Source organism: Eretmochelys imbricata, chromosome 6, assembly GCF_965152235.1.
Source record: "Eretmochelys imbricata isolate rEreImb1 chromosome 6, rEreImb1.hap1, whole genome shotgun sequence".
NCBI lineage: Eukaryota > Metazoa > Chordata > Testudines > Cheloniidae > Eretmochelys > Eretmochelys imbricata.
In genome coordinates, this window is record NC_135577.1 from 13,354,931 (window position 1) to 13,371,214 (window position 16,284).

A 16,284-nucleotide genomic window follows, 5' to 3' on the forward strand; every position below is an offset into this window, starting at 1 on the left:
TTTCTTTTTTTGCAACAGTGTTACACTGTTGATTCATATTTAGCTTGTGGTCCACTATGACCCCTAGATCCCTTTCCACAGTACTCCTTCCAAGGCAGTCTCTTCCCATTTTGTATGTGTGTAACTGATTGTTCCTTCCTAAGTGGAGTACTTTGCTTTTGTCCTTATTGAATTTCATCCTAATTACCTCAGGCCATTTCTCGAGTTTGTCCAGATCATTTTGAATTATAATCCTATCCTCCCAAGCACTTTCTTTCATTGTGGTTTGTACTTCACTTTTAGGTTAGTCTGTTTGAGTCCAAGGAGAAGTCTTGGGGCCACTGCTCTGACAGGAGATTAGAACAGAAAAGGAGCCCTTGGGGTGGGGTGAGTGATCCTAGGAGCCACTTTATGCCAACTAGCATAGGGCATTCAAGACACACTGTTTTCAGTATATTTAGCCAAACATTGTCTTGTACGGTATTATATAAAAATTGATGACACTCTGATCATGAATATCATTATGTGGTGTGTATACAGGTTGCATACAAAGAGCTATGTATGTGTGGTGGAAATATGTTCTTAAAATATGTTTTGCAGGCAGGGAATAAATAAGTCAGTCTTAGACAAAGGAATGTGGCTTAATTTGTCTGCCTGGCTTGATTACAGGCAGAGAACAAGGAAAGTGCATTTACACATAAGGTAAACAAAGTAATCACACTCACAAGCAGCAGAGGAAACCCCCATGAGGCCTTCCTGCCTTTGAGGAAAAAACAATGGCCTCTGGGAAATATAAGGAAAGCAAAGAGAATCCCTTAGCCCTGGTCTACACTAGGACTTTAGGTCGAATTTAGCAGCGTTAAATCGATGTAAACCTGCACCTGTCCAGACGATGAAGCCCTTTATTTCGACTTAAAGGGCTCTTAAAATCGATTTCCTTACTCCACCCCTGACAAGTGGATTAGCGCTTAAATCGGCCTTGACGGGTCGAATTTGGTGGACTGTGGACACAATTTGACGGTATTGGCCTGCGGGAGCTATGCCAGAGCGCTCCATTGTGACTGCTCTGGACAGCACTCTCAACTCAGATGCACGATTGTTTGCCGTTGCTCTGACGCAGGGAGGGGCAAGTGATGACATGGCTTACAGGGAGCTAAAATCAACAAAGGGGGTGGCTTTACATCAAGGAGTATTTCAGGTAGGACTTCATGGAGGGTTCCAATAAGAAATGGTGCACCTAAGTTATTGTTCTTATTGGAACAAGGAGGTTAGTCTGGCCTCTGATTGATACATGGCTAGATTTACCTCGCTGCACCTTCTCTGTGAGTGATTGCAGTGTGACCTAGAGGAATGAGTCCCCTAGATGGGGGGCGGGAGGGGGTTGCAAATGAGTACAAAACAAATCTGGTCTATTTCTTGTTTTGATACACTCCATCTATCTTTTACATCTTTGGCTGGCAGCAGATGGTGCAGAAGGACTGCATGCCATCCACATCTCATGGCTGCTCGGCAGAAGATGGTACAATAGGACTGCTAGCCATCCTCATCTCTTGCCTGCCCGGCCGAAGATGATGCAATAGGACTGCTAGCAACCCGTATCATCTGCCTCCTCACCATAAGATGGTTTAATAGGACTGACTGCAGGCCTAATGAGAATGACTTGATCAAGTCACTCCAAATTTAGTCCCTGCGCCCATGTCTGCCCAGGCGCTCCTGATCGACCTCACACAGGCGACCAGGAGCACCTCGGACATGACGATGACGGCTACCAGTACTATTGCACCGTCTGCTGCCACAAGGCAATGGGTTCATAGAATATCAGGGTTGGAAGGGACCCCTGAAGGTCATCTAGTCCAACCCCCTGCTCGAAGCAGGACCAATTCCCAGTTAAATCATCCCAGCCAGGGCTTTGTCAAGCCTGACCTTGAAAACCTCTAAGGAAGGAGATTCTACCACCTCCCTAGGTAACGCATTCCAGTGTTTCACCACCCTCTTAGTGAAAAAGTTTTTCCTAATATCCAATCTAAACCTCCCCCACTGCAACTTGAGACCATTACTCCTCGTTCTGTCATCTGCTACCATTGAGAACAGTCTAGAGCCATCCTCTTTGGAACCCCCTTTCAGGTAGTTGAAAGCAGCTATCAAATCCCCCCTCATTCTTCTCTTCTGCAGGCTAAACAATCCCAGCTCCCTCAGCCTCTCCTCATAAGTCATGTGTTCTAGACCCCTAATCATTTTTGTTGCCCTTCGCTGGACTCTCTCCAATTTATCCACATCCTTCTTGTAGTGTGGGGCCCAAAACTGGACACAGTACTCCAGATGAGGCCTCACCAATGTCGAATAGAGGGGAACGATCACGTCCCTCGATCTGCTCGCTATGCCCCTACTTATACATCCCAAAATGCCATTGGCCTTCTTGGCAACAAGGGCACACTGCTGACTCATATCCAGCTTCTGCTGCTGGGTTGCTGCTGCTGTGTAGCAATGCAGTACCGCGTCTGCCAGCACCCAGGAGACATACGGTGACAGTGAGCTGAGCGGGCTCCATGCTTGCCATGGTATGGCGTCTGCACAGGTAACTCAGGAAAAAAGGCGCGAAACGATTGTCTGCCCTTGCTTTCACGGAGGGAGGGAGGGAACGGGGGCCTGACGATATGTACCCAGAACCACCTGCGACAATGTTTTAGCCCCATCAGGCATTGGGATCTCAACCCAGAATTCCAATGGGCAGCGGAGACTGCGGGAACTGTGGGATAGCTACCCACAGTGCAACGCTCCAGAAGTCGACTCTAGCCTCGGTACTGTGGAAGCACTCCACCGAGTTAATGCACTTAGAGCATTTTCTGTGGGGACACACATACTCAAATATATAAAACCGATTTCTAAAAAAACGATTTCTATAAATTCGACCTAATTTCGTAGTGTAGACATACCCTTAGTTATCCATCATTTAGGAAACAAAAGGGACAACACTCTCTGATTCTGTGAACATTAGATCACTGAAGGGCTAAATCCATATGCTGTTTATGTTACAACCTGATATATAGACTGTGTCACCTCTCTTTACAGGCCCAAAATCCAGAGTTTGGTCAAGAAAACAGAGGCCTAGCAAACAGTGAACAATATTAGCTAAGAAGCAGAACAAACAAAGGACAACCTTGCTTTTTGCTAAAATAAGCTTGGTCAGCAAAAAGCCAGGTGGAAATTATAATTGGGGGCTTTATCTCAAAGTTAAGAACAGACCATGGGAATGAAAGGGGCCTTGTTTCTTCTGTAGAAGAGGTGCCTTCCTACACACCAGTCTTAAGTTTATGGAAGAGGTTCAAACATATCAGTATGAGATATGATATCCTCCCTCTCACAGATGTGCACCTCTTCCTAGCCATTGCCAGTACCTGCCTTAGAAACACAAATGAATAATTAAAAGACAACCTTTATTGCTATATATTTTTCATTTGTCCTTTTGCTTTAACTCCTAGGTGTGTACCTGTTGAACAATCAAGGGAGCTACTTCATTATCTATGGATCCCAAATCAGAATTATACTAACACACTAAATTATACTAACTTAAAATTAGTAAACACCTGTGTACTAATTAAGTGTCATGTGTTAACCTGAATCCATGGGCGGAGACTTTATGTAACCTTTTGACCATTGGCTACTGTGCTTATCTTGTCTTGCTGCTAAACCTATCCAGGGGTTTGGGACTACCTACCCCGTCATTTCCCTTCGCCCATGGAAAATTCATATAATCCATTGTAATCAATTGTTTGGCAGTGTCTCTGAGCCTAATAAGCGAGGTAACACTCCATCAGTGCTGTAGGTAATAAACCCACGTGTTTGATTCTACACGGTGTCCATATTTGTTCCTTCAGCTGGGGGCTCGTCCGGGATACAAGCTTGTGAACTGATTGAGGAACTGAGACTGAAATCCAAAAGGAGGTGAGTATGTTTAATTTACCACCTCATTAGGCCAGGGATAGAAGTCTCTCATCCCTTTTCAGACACATCTTGTTCCCACTTTTTTTTTTAAATTTAAGTGCAAAGGAACCTAGACATGTGTAGTATAAGCAGAGGGGTTAATAAGGGTACCAGTTGGGAGGGGAAACGTGCAAGAAGGTTATGTACTGCTTAAACTAAGGGGTGTGTTATGGAGGACTTGGATAAACCACCAGCAAGCAATTGGCCGTGAGTTAAGCCCAGAACTGGTTGGGTATGCGAGCGGTAAGCAGTGCAAACTGGTGGTCCCATTTCCTCACTGCACGTAACATTGCAAGCCCTAGGGGAGCGCCCCCCCAGGCATGTGACGTACATGCCTTCAAATAGCACAAGTCTCCAATAAGGCCGGCAATTGTGTGGAGATTTAGACCACAGTATTCAAAGATGGGGAGACATACATCCTCATCAAAGCTGTCAGTGTAAAAATTTAGACCACAGTATTCAAAACGGGGGGGAAATGTAAATCCCCATTAAGGCTAACATTTGTGGAGATTAAAACCACAAAAATAAGGGGAAAGACATACATTCCCAACAAGGTCAGCATCCAGGGTGAGTAAAGCCCATGGCATCAAAAGGAAAGGTGATAATCAGCCCTTGAGAATATTTGGAGTATAAACATGTCAAAAACCGACAAACAGCATATGGATTTTAGCCCTTCAATCCTCTTATCTGAAGTGAGGAAGATGCTGGTAATATGTTGTAAATGAGAAAGTTGCTTAGGCAAATATTGTAACTTGCTAAGATTAAATTTTAGTCACTAGTAAGTGTGTTTTGTTTTGTTTTGTTTGTAACTAGATCTCTCTTTTTTTCTCTTAGTTTCACTTAAATCTAAGTTCTTCACTAATAAAACTATTCTTATTTTCTTATGAAACCATCTCAGTGCTGTATATTAAAATGAAGAGTGAGTCCTCATCTAAATTAACTGGCTAGTGTGTTTTCTGTCTCTTTGGAGGCAGCAAACTAAGTTTCTATGAGTGTCCAATCAGAGGAACTGGATGCTGCAGAGAGACGTCTCTGGGAAATTTGAGAACTAGAGTACACTGTAGGTTACCTGCAAGGAAAAGTTTAGGCTAGCAGAGTCTCAAGGAGTTTGCTGGTGAGGGCAGACAGACTGGTGTGGCAGGGAGCTGACACACAGTTTAAGCTCCAGCAAAGCTCTCCTTTGCTAATGCAGAGAGGTAACACAATGACTTATGACAATGACTTTAAGGTGCCACAGGCCTCCTTGTTGTTTTTGCTGCAACAGACTAACACAGCTACCCCTCTGAAACAATGACTGGTTCTGAGGGACTTCAGGAGAGTGTCACAGTGGCATAGTAGTGGCAGGATTTACACACAGCTTGCTGGTTGACTGAAGTTCGTGCTTCAAGCGCTGGTAAATTAGATTTCTGAGTGATTCAGAGTTAGAGGACTGGGAACAGACAGAAAAGATTACAGTTTGTTGTGTTCTATTTGATTATTTCAAGTGAGGAAACAGACCCCAAAAAAGTATAAAATGAGCCATGGATGGAAGGACAAAGTTTGAACTGGGCAGACTGAAGGCTGATCAGAAAGATAAAGAATTGAAGACTAGGAAACACCAAAAATGGGAAGCTGACCAGACAGCCACAGAGAGGGAGGCCAAAAAGGTTTATAAGATGTGATTTTATGAAAAAAAATGAGCAGAAGGGCTGAGAATTATGACCAATTATTTGACCTCTTTGCATAGGAACATTTCCTGAGTATATGACCTGAAGAGATCAGAGAAGCCATTTGGGATAAATCTTTGGGTTCTGTACAGGAAACAGCAGATCTGGCTGAGCCTTATGTACAATCCTGAGCATCCAGTGAGTACAAGGCACAAAGAAAAGAGGGACCCCATTTTATTGCTGGGAAAAGAGAAGGCGGTTGGGAGCCCACGCACGCACCACCCCAGAACTGACTCCTGAAAATCACATTCACAAACCCCCTTCACAGGAGGACGGTTGAAGGAGGTGTTCCATATGTAACTCCACTGAAAACCTGAGGGACAATTGTCCTAAAAAGGAATCTAGGCCCACACCCCATCCAGCCCAGGTTAATGCAGCTGTCATAAACACAGGACCCCCAGATGTGCCTGAGGGACTCCTGCTGAATTTTGTAAAGTCGGACCACTGGAGTTTATTCAAGTTGCCAAAGTGAATAGCAAAGAATGCTTGGGATGGAGGGACACTGGCACCCAGATTTCTCTGGGCAGAGAGGTCACACTCTGGGAAACTGACATGTTACCTGTGGAAAATGTAGAACTCCCGACATGGGGAAAATTTAAAACCACTATTAACTTTGGCTAATGTTCATTTGGAGTGCGTCATAGGGTGCTAGAGAGGAAAGAGCTGCTACACTATGCTCAGCCATGATGGGGCGCACTCGAGGTGAGTCCCCCCCTTTACAAGTATATAACAATGGAAACAACATCCCAGCAATGATCTGTGGTGCCAGCTGAGGAGAAACTTTCCCCCTAAAACCCTGTTTTCAGAGACGTTACCCTCTGGTTGATAACATCTGAGAAGCAGCTCTGTCGGCATCTTCCAAAGGTTCCTCAGCCACAGGCCTCGGCGATGTGATACCAGCTGGTGCTGTGTTATAAATCAGAACAAAATGCTCAGTGAGACATTGCTCGGCTCATAGAAACCACTGTCTGGATGGCTAAAAGCAGAGTGTGAAAAGGATGAGGGGTCCGACAAGATGGCATTTTCTAGTTCAGTTCGATATGAAACACCCACTGCTCTACTGCTTCCTCTCAAAGAGTTCAAAACAACATTGTGCCCAGCTTGAAGCTCACTTTAACATTTTGTGGCTGAAAGTCTGAATGACATGAGTGGATTTGAGGACAGTATATGGAAGACTGTGCAAAATGCAGAAGAAATATACTCAATTAAAAAAGGGGTGTGAAAAATGCAGCAGAGGGTGGGAATAGGAAAACACAATGATTGAGAACGTGGGGCATGGCAATTAGGCTGAGGTGGAGGGGAGACAAGTTGAATAAAGTTAGTCGAACTCTTGGAGCACAAATATCCTACATAGGGCTCCCACTCCTGCCAGCCTAGCTCTGGGGCTCTTCTCTCTCTAAGAAATGGCACAGAATTCCCATTAGTTGGAAACACTATTGTTAGAGTCAAGTCTCTGTTGGGTGGGGGATGGAAGGGATCCATAAATTATATTGCAGAGGAAAAAGACTTCCCAGTTCAGACTAGTCTTGTACAGCCTAAAACAATTCCATGAGGGGTACCGAAAACCTTAGACTACAAAAAAAGTCACCCATTCCCAGTTTGAATTCTGTAGTAGCAGCCGGTTATTGGCAGGACAGAGAGAATAGCTCATGCCTCTTTACCAATGTTGTCCTGATGTGACGCCCACTTCTGCATGACACTAGTGAAACATACCATAATATTTTACTTATGGTTTCTCTGCCTGTCAATATTAGAGAGATGTAGGACAACTGGAAGGAATACAAAAGAAAAGAGCTGGATACTTAGTGTGGAATGATTGATTAATGAGGAAGGATTAAAATAGCTGAATAGGTAAAAGCTGGCTTATAGACAGCTAAAGGGGAGCTCATTCGCATACATAAACAACAACAACACTCACCACGTCCACAGCTCACAACCCCTGCTTACACACTGGGAGCTGTGAGTGCTTCGCACATCAGGGACAGGCACTTCATCTTGAAAGTGCTTAACAAATATAAATCACTGACCCCAAAGCTCTGTCCTGTGCGGCCACTTGGCCTTATTGTCTCTCTTTAAGATATGGGGAAACCGAGGCACGGGGAGACACATGACTAGTGTGACAAGTTCTTTCAAGGCCATGGCCACAGTGTGAGTCAGAGGCAGTATTAGAAGTCAGAAGTTCTTGGCTTCCAATGTCATCCCCTAGGCACCAGTGGGCATGGCTTCTTGAGAGAAGGGCCATGATTAGGACTCATGGGATCACAGTGTGTAACAAGACAGTTCCATGGAACACCACAACCAGTGCCATACAATGGGATGAATCAGACTGTGGAACAGTCTCCAAAGGGGAGGGGTGGATGTCCCTGGGCTTGGAACATTTACACACCACAGGACAAGCCCTGGATGATAGACTATAGACAACACTTCTGCTTCAGGCATAATGGCTGATGATGGACAGGAAGGGATGATTGTATTCTCTTCAAAACATGAACATGCAGGAACAGAATGAAGGGCTCATTGGGGGGTTGCCCGCAGCTAATCAATCTTCCAGTTTAAGAAGGTCTTTCAGCACTAGTGTTGCAAAGTGCACAGTGCTGTACTGTTAAGAAGACAGAACTAGATTCACATGGTTCTGAGGCATCAGGACATTCATTATGTCTGCATGAGCTGGGAATTATACCCCTAGCTCCAAGTGTAAGCATAGCCTTAGTGTGATACATCTCAGGGAGCTCAAATGAGCCTTCAGTGCAGCAAATACTGTATTAGCATCCCACAACTGGGGCTATTAAATGAGGAAGCAGGGGTTGTATCTGACTGCTCTTAAGGAACCTGAGGAGTCAGGTTTGAAGAGAGGCTAGTCTGCCTCTTAGAAATTGAGGGAAAGACAAACTAGCAGGTGACTGACCTCCAAGGGCAATGCAGTGTTACCAGCTGGTGCTGCACAATAAAACAGAACAAAATGATCAATGAGGCATTGATGGATTTATAGGGACCATTGTCTGAATTGCTCATTGAAAAGCATGAGTTAGATTATGGTTTTGGCAAGTCTACATTTTCCAATTCATTTGGGTATTGTGTACCAGCTACTACTGTATCCAGAGGGACATTGGCAAGACTGATCTGGTTGGTACAAAAGCATGAGAGAAATTTGCTAGCCTCCATGTTCAGATATTGGACCTTATTCCCCTGTGTTACTCCACTGCCTTGCATTGACTTCAGGGACTGTCGGTCAGAGCAGAATGTAGCCCACAGTGTGTAAATAAAAGCTCCAGCTCTGTTTTTAGCCTTGCCCACTCCCTGAAGTCCTAACGGTGCATGTGCAACCTTTACTTTCAGCAGTGAGTGGTACGGGCAAGATTTTAGTCTGGTCTATAAGATGGGGAAACACTGATTGGCAGTATGTCAAGGAACCCAGGCTACCAGAGGTATAGTAGAATAGCTGTAGTATCACTAGGTTCCCTCAGCACAAGCAGCTGCAGACCTCTTAGCAGCAGGAAAGAGGCCTGGAGGTTGTGATACCCTAATACTAGCGGCTTCTACTCAAGGTGGGCAAAACTCATCATGCCAGTTTCAAGCCCACTTTAACATTGTGGGGCTGGAAGTCTGACTGACATTAGTGGGTTTGATTTCTGCTTATGCAAGATGGTGCAAAATGCAGAAGAAAGAAGAGTATCTAATTAAAAAGGGGTGTGAAAAATGCAGCAGACGGTGGGAATACGAAAATACAAAGATTATGGACATGGGGCACTGGGATTTGGCCGCGATGGGGTGAGAAGAGGAGTTGAATAAAGTTGGTTGAAATACTGGAGCACAAATATCATACACAAGACTCCTGCTTTCAACAACCTTGCTCCTCTCTCTCTAACACACAACACAGAAATACTATTACCTGGAAACACTGTTTTAAGAGGTGCGTCTCTCTTGGATGCATAAAAGGGGAATTCATATATTAAATTTCAAAGGAAAAAGATTTGCCAGTTCAGTCTAGTCTTGTGAAGCTAGAACAGTGCCATGAGGGGTACTGAAAACCTTAGACTACACAAGACTCACTCATTCCAAGTGTAGATTCTGTAGTCGCTGCCAGTTATTGGCAGGGTAGGGAGAGGATGGCTCAGGCCTATTAATTAACATTGACCAGATTTGATGGCCTCCTTTGCATGACATTGGTGAAACTCCCATGAATATTTTCCTTCTAGTTTTGTACACCTTAATACCGGCAATATGTGGGGCAACTGAGGGAATACACAGAAGAGCAGCAAAAATAAATCCTGGGGTTAGAGGGACTGACTGTATTAGGAGTCAGGAGTTCTTGGCTCTCAGTGCCATGTTGTAGGTAACAGGGCACATGGCTTCCTGAGAGACGGGGGTATGACTAGGACTAATAGATCTCACTGAGTAATGGGACACTTCTGAGGAATATAAGGAATACTACAATACAGTATCAGACTGCAGAACAGTCTCCCAAGGGAAGGCGTGAATGTCCCAAGCCTTGGACAAGCACTGGAGGATAGACTGGAGGGAACACTGCAGAGCTGGGCAGAGGGGATGGTGAAGAAGATGGGACCCTGGTTATCTCTTTGAAACCTGCAGGTCTAGGAAGGGAAAGAGGGGCTCATAGAGGGGTTGCTCCCAGATAAGCAACCTTTCTGTTTAGGAAGGACTTTGTCTACTACCTCTGCAAAGTGAACACAGCTGTAGAATTAAAGACAATACCTTGAGGAGTCACTGTCTCTGAGGACTCAGAGCCAGTTACATTCCTGGGTCTATTCTCCATGATTACAGACTCTGAAAAGAAAACAAGATCCATAAGACTCTCTTCATACAAATTTCTTCTTGGCCTTTCTTCAGAATTAGGAGGATGCCCCTCATCCCCCATGATGTTTGTGTCACCCACCACAATCACATTGATAGAATTCATGTGAAAAGCAGAGATAAAGGAAATATGAATGAGCTTCAGTAAACTGTGTGACAGACAGCAGGGAAAGTTGGAGATAGTGTTGCACGCTGTCGGGCAGGGCCGGTGCAAGGATATTTTGCGCCCTAAGCGAAACTTTCACCTTGCACCCCCCCCCCCCCGCACATTGGTTCATTAAGGGGCAAATCCCAACGAGCCTTTATAGACCCCAGGGGCCAGCCTGCCCAGGTGCTGCTCCCCAGACCAGGTTCCCCTCTCCCCGCCCCCTGAACTGCCCTGGAGGGTGCACAGCCCCCCGCGAGCCCTCCTGACCCCACCCTGGCAGCCCCCACCCCGAGTCCACTCACTGGCTTTTCTGGGCTTGGGCTGCTGCAGCGGCTTGGCAGAGAGGAGCTGCCTTCCGGAGGCACCAGACAGCCAGAGCGTCCCACTTGCGGCGGCAGCGAGCCCCAGCCATGGGGGAGCCGGCGCCGCGCAGGGGGGCAGCAGCCCTGCAAAGGTGGCGGCGACGCTAGCAGGGAGCCGCCCCCCCGCCCCTCCTGCCCAGGCTGCGGCCCGGCACCCCCGCCCCGGGGGCTCCTGCAGGCTGCAGCGGATGCATGCGGGCACCGGCCCCCATGTGCCCCCCGGCTCCCCCCCCTTCGCCTAGGGTTACCATATTTCAACAATCAAAAAAGTTAGAGAGAGCCCCACCCTAGCCCTGCCCCCATCCACTCCCTCCCACTTCCCACCCCTTGACTGCCCCCCTCAGAACCCCCAATGCCCCCCTGCCCCTTGTCCCCTGAATGCCCCCTCCTGGGACCCCTGCACCTAACTGCCCCCCAGAACCCCCTACCTAAGCCTCCCTGTTCCTTGTCCCCTGACTGCCCCCTCCTGAGACCCCCCCACCCTAACTGCCCCGCTAGGACCCTACCTGTCCCCTGACTGCCCCAAACGTTATCCACACCGCCGCCCCAGACAGACCCCTGGGACTCCCATGCCCCATCCAACCACTCCCCACCCCCTGACAGGACCCCCAGAACTCCCGACCCATCTAACCCCCCCTGTCCCCTGACTCACTGGTCCTATCCCTCTCCTCACCCCCACCCCCTAGAACTCCCAACCCATCCAACCCTCCCGCTGCTCCCTGACTGCCCCCGGGACTCCCCTTATCATGCCCATGCCGGTCAGATGCTGGCTCCACGTGGAGGCAAAACACGCTGCCGGGCTGCCGCGCGCACAGCCCCTCCCCTGCAGAGTGCTGAGGCCGTGGGAGGGGCAGCGGGCGGCGGCCCCCGTGCACCCCCCGATTCCCCCGTCGCTGCGCTCGGGCTCTGCGGCTCCCAGGAGTGTGAGCTGCCGCCGCTGCTGCCCTCCCGCAGCAGGCTCAGGGCCCCACGCCCCAGCAGCGGCTCACATGCCCGGGAGCTGCAGAGCCCGAGCGCGGCGTGGGGGGAATCGGGGGGTGCACGGGGGCCGCCGCCCGCATGCATCCGCTGCAGCCTGCAGGAGCCCCCGGGGTGGGGGGGTCGCCGGGCCGCAGCCTGGGCAGGAGGGGTGGGGGGCGCGGCTGTGCCCCGCCAGCGGTGCTGCCGCCTTTGCAGGGCTGCTGCCTCCCTGTGCTGTGCCGGCTCCTCCATGGCTGGGGCTTGCCACCCCCGCAAGCTGACACTCTGGCTCTCCTGTGCCTCCGGAAGGGGGCTCCTCTCTGCCAACCCAGGGCACCCCTTTTTGGCGCCCCCAAGCACTTGGCGCCCTAGGCGACTGCCTAGTTGGCCTAGTGGTTGCACCGGCCCTGCTGTTGGGTGAAAGCAATAAGTAGTATAAGCTCAATAGTATTCATCACCATGTATTTTTTGAAAGGTTTCCATTTAGGACTTATGTCCCGCCCACTGTTCCCTCTAAGCTATGGGCGTGTGTGCGCACACACAGATCCTAAACCCCACGCACACGGCAAAACACCATGCGCACAAAAATTTGCACAGAAGCACAAAAACTGGCACAGAAGAAATTTTTTGCGCACATGGCCTGTCAAAAATTAGAAGGAACATTGGTCCCGCCCGCCATCCCTGTTTCCATTGGCACCAAAGTTTGACGCTGTTGGCCATTTTGAAAAAAATATGTTTGACTAGGAGGAGTATTCTATGTTTGTGCTTTGATACATTTAGAGAAAAAGGCTGAAAGAATAGAGTGAGAGTTTAAAGATAAAAAGAAAGTTTGGGTAAGGTTTAGAGGAAAAAAGGAAAGAAAGATATTTGGTGAGGTTGAATAAGGAGACATGATTGTAAAGGCCTAGTTTGGCATGTTTTTAAAGAATAGAAAGATAAAACTTTAAAAAGTTGAGATTTTTGTTTTTAAAGGGTTAGTTTGAAAGAAGAGAGGCAAGTTATTAAAGAAGAGAGAAATTTTTGGTGCGGTTGAGTAAGGAGAGATGATTTTAAAGGCCTAGTTTGGCATGTTAAAGAATAGACATTTTTGAAATAAATGTAAAAAGTGTATTAAATATCAGGGTAGGTTAAGAAAAGAGCATTTAAAAAGAGTTAAAGAGAAAACTAGGTTTAAAAAAACCACACATGGCCAAAAAAGGAAATTTACTAAGGAAAAGCCTGTTTAGTAAGCACATGGTAAAAACTATAAAGGCAGGTTAAGAAAAATACAATTAAACTATTAAATATAAGGGTCAGTGAAGAAAAGAGCATTTAAAAACATTAAATAATATTGAAAGCTAGGTTTAAAAAGGGAATTTACTAAGGCAAAGCCTGTTTAGTAAACACGTGGTAAAAAATATAAAGGGTGGCTAATAAAAAACATTTAAACTGTTAAATATAAGGGTAGGTTAAGAAAAAAGCATTTAAAAACATTAAATAATACTAAAAGCTAGGTTTAAGAAAATCACACATGGCAAACAAGAGGAAATTTATTGAGGCAGAGCCTGTTTAGTAAGCACATGGTAACAAAGGTCATAGAAAAGTATTTATTAACTACAGGTTTCAGAGTAACAGCCATGTTAGTTTGTATTCGCAAAAAGAAAAGGAGTACTTGTGGCACCTTAGAGACTAACCAATTTATTTGAGCATAAGCTTTCCTGAGCTACAGCTCATTTCAGCGGATGCATACTGTGGAAAATACAGAAGATGTTTGTTTTTATACACACAAATCATGAAAAAATGGGTGTTTATCACTACAAAAGGTTTTCTCTCCCCCCACCCCACTCTCCTGCTGGTAATAGCTTATGTAAAGTGATCACTCTCCTTACAATGTGTATGATAATCAAGGTGGGCCATTTCCAGCACAAATCCAGGTTTACCCCCCCCCCCATTTTTTTCCACACACACAAACCCACTCTCCTGTTGGTAATAGCTTATCTAAAGAGATCACTCTCCTTACAATGTGTATGATAATCAAGGTGGGCCATCCCAGTCTCTATTCAAGCCTAAATTAATTGTATCCAATTTGCAAATGAATTCCAATTCAACAGTCTCTCCCTGGAGTCTGGTTTTGAAGTTTTTCTGTTGTAATAGCTGTAATAGTTGAAATGAGCTGTAGCTCACGAAAGCTTATGCTCAAATAAATTGGTTAGTCTCTAAGGTGCCACAAGTATTCCTTTTATTTTTATTAAATACAAGGGTAGGTTAAGAAAAAAAGCATTTAAAAAGAGTTAAATAAAAGAGAAACATATAAAGATATGTTAAAAGAAAGAACAGGGCAAGAAAAGGGAAAAGAAAACCCCTTTGCAAAGGGCAAAAATAGAGAGAATGTGGTTGAGTCAGAGAGAGAGAGAGATTTTACCCTTCCAAGTAATTTTGCAAAATGAGGCAACTCCCCAGGTTCAGAACCCCTCAGGCTTGTTATCAACGCCTTTGGATTGGCCCAATCAGATGTTGTTCTACAGCAGCGTCATAGAATTCATTTTCCTGAACCAATCCTATAGTCCCAAGATTTTTAAACAAGAGTCATCTTCCATCTCTCCTCTCGCTAATCCCCTACCCCCTTCAACTGCCTTATTCTTATCGAAAAAAACAGACCCCGAGCATTTTTCCCACCGTGTAGCCCTTTTACATAGGGGCTTTAATAAAAGTTAAAACCATAAGCTTTTAGTAACAAACAATTTTTAAATGTTTACCCCTATGTTTTAGACTAACATGGGTTATTTTTTAGTAAGAACAATTTGAAGCTGCAGCAAACCCCCTGTTAGCAAAAAAGCATCTGTGAGTCAGCGGATTAGAGATAAGAAGGCTGCTTCTTCCCCAAACTTTTTAACCAATGCAAGTAAAAGTTATATTAAGTCTTGTAAAGGGATAAACACTTTAAAAGACAAACCTAGGTGAAGACACATCCCTTTATTTACAGGGGTGTTTCAATAACATACAGCATGCAGAAACACCCCAGGTTTAAAACCACAGGTCTTTAGTAACAGACAGTTTATATTCCCCTTATTTTGTAAACCACTGGATCAGAGCCCAGAAGACGTTTTTCCCCCCCACCCCCCACTTTTTAACAAACAGAGGTGAAAGTTCTGTAAAGGAATAAACACTTGAAAAGACAAGCCTATATGAAGACACATTCCTTCATGTAGTCCTTTTGCATATGTTTTAATAAAAAGTGAGCATGCAGAAACAATCCAGGGTTAAAAACACAGAAAACCAGTTTATAAAAAAGTAATGTATAGTGATAAAAAAAGTTTCCCCCTATGTTTTAGACTAACATGGGTTATTTTTTAGTAAGAACAATTTGAAACAGCATGATTTTTTAACAAAGCCATTTGCAGCAAAAACAGTGCCTGTGAGTCAGTGGATCAGAGATAAGAAGGCTGCTTCTTTACCTGCTTTTCATCAAATTCAAGTGAAAGTTATAATAAGTTTTGTAAAGGAATAAACACTTGAAAAGACAAACCTATATGAAGAAGCAGCTCTTTATTTAGCACTTTTGCATGTGTTGTAATAAAAAATGAACATGCAGAAACAACCCAGGGTTGAAACCACAAACCCTTACTAACAAAAAGCTTTTAAAAGCTTTTCCCTATGCTTTTAGTGAGGGCAATTTGAAGCTGCAGCAAAAACAGCATCTGTGAGCCAGTGGATGAGAAAGAAGATTGCTTCTTCTCCCACTTTTTAACAAATAGAGGTGAAAGTTACATTAAGGCTTGTAAGGAAATAAACACTTGAAAAGAAAAGCCTATATGAAGACACATGCCTTCATTTAGCCCTTTTGCATATGTGTTTCAATTAAAAAAAAATAGCATGCTGAAACATCCCAGGGTTAAAAACACAGAGAACCTGTTTATAAAAGTAATGTATATTGATAAAAAAGTTTCCCCCTGTGTTTTAGACCAGGGATGGGCAAACTACGATCCACGGGCCACATCTGGCCCGCGGCACCGTTCTGTCCGGCCCCCCGGTCCCTCCCCCGCCTTCCCTCCTCCCCCGGAGCCACGCCGCCACTCGGGCAGCGCTTTGGGGGGCAGGGCTGCGCGCTCCTGTGGGGCAGTGTGTCTAGCTCCGCGCGGAGCCAGACACGCTGCTCTGAGCGGCGTGGTAAGGGGGCTGAGGCTGGGGGGGTTGGATAAGGGGCAGGGGTTCTCGGGGGGCAGTCAGGGGACAGGGAGCAGGGTGGGTTGGATAGGGGGTGGGGTCCCGGGGTGGTGGTTAGGGGTGGGGGGTCTCTGGAGGGGGCGGTCAGGGAGTGGGGGGGGTTGGATGGGGCGTGGGAGTCCCGGGGGTCTGT

General features: G+C 46.0%; 1 long non-coding RNA gene across 1 annotated transcript; it reads right to left on the reverse strand.

The window, feature by feature from the left end:
* Positions 1-6,482: 6,482 nt before the first annotated feature.
* LOC144266293 (uncharacterized) lies at positions 6,483-11,010 on the reverse strand. The gene is made up of 3 exons (XR_013346476.1): positions 10,929-11,010; positions 10,380-10,451; positions 6,483-6,572 (listed from the first exon to the last, which is right to left on the reverse strand). It is a non-coding gene; the product is annotated as an uncharacterized LOC144266293 (long non-coding RNA).
* Positions 11,011-16,284: the final 5,274 nt, after the last annotated feature.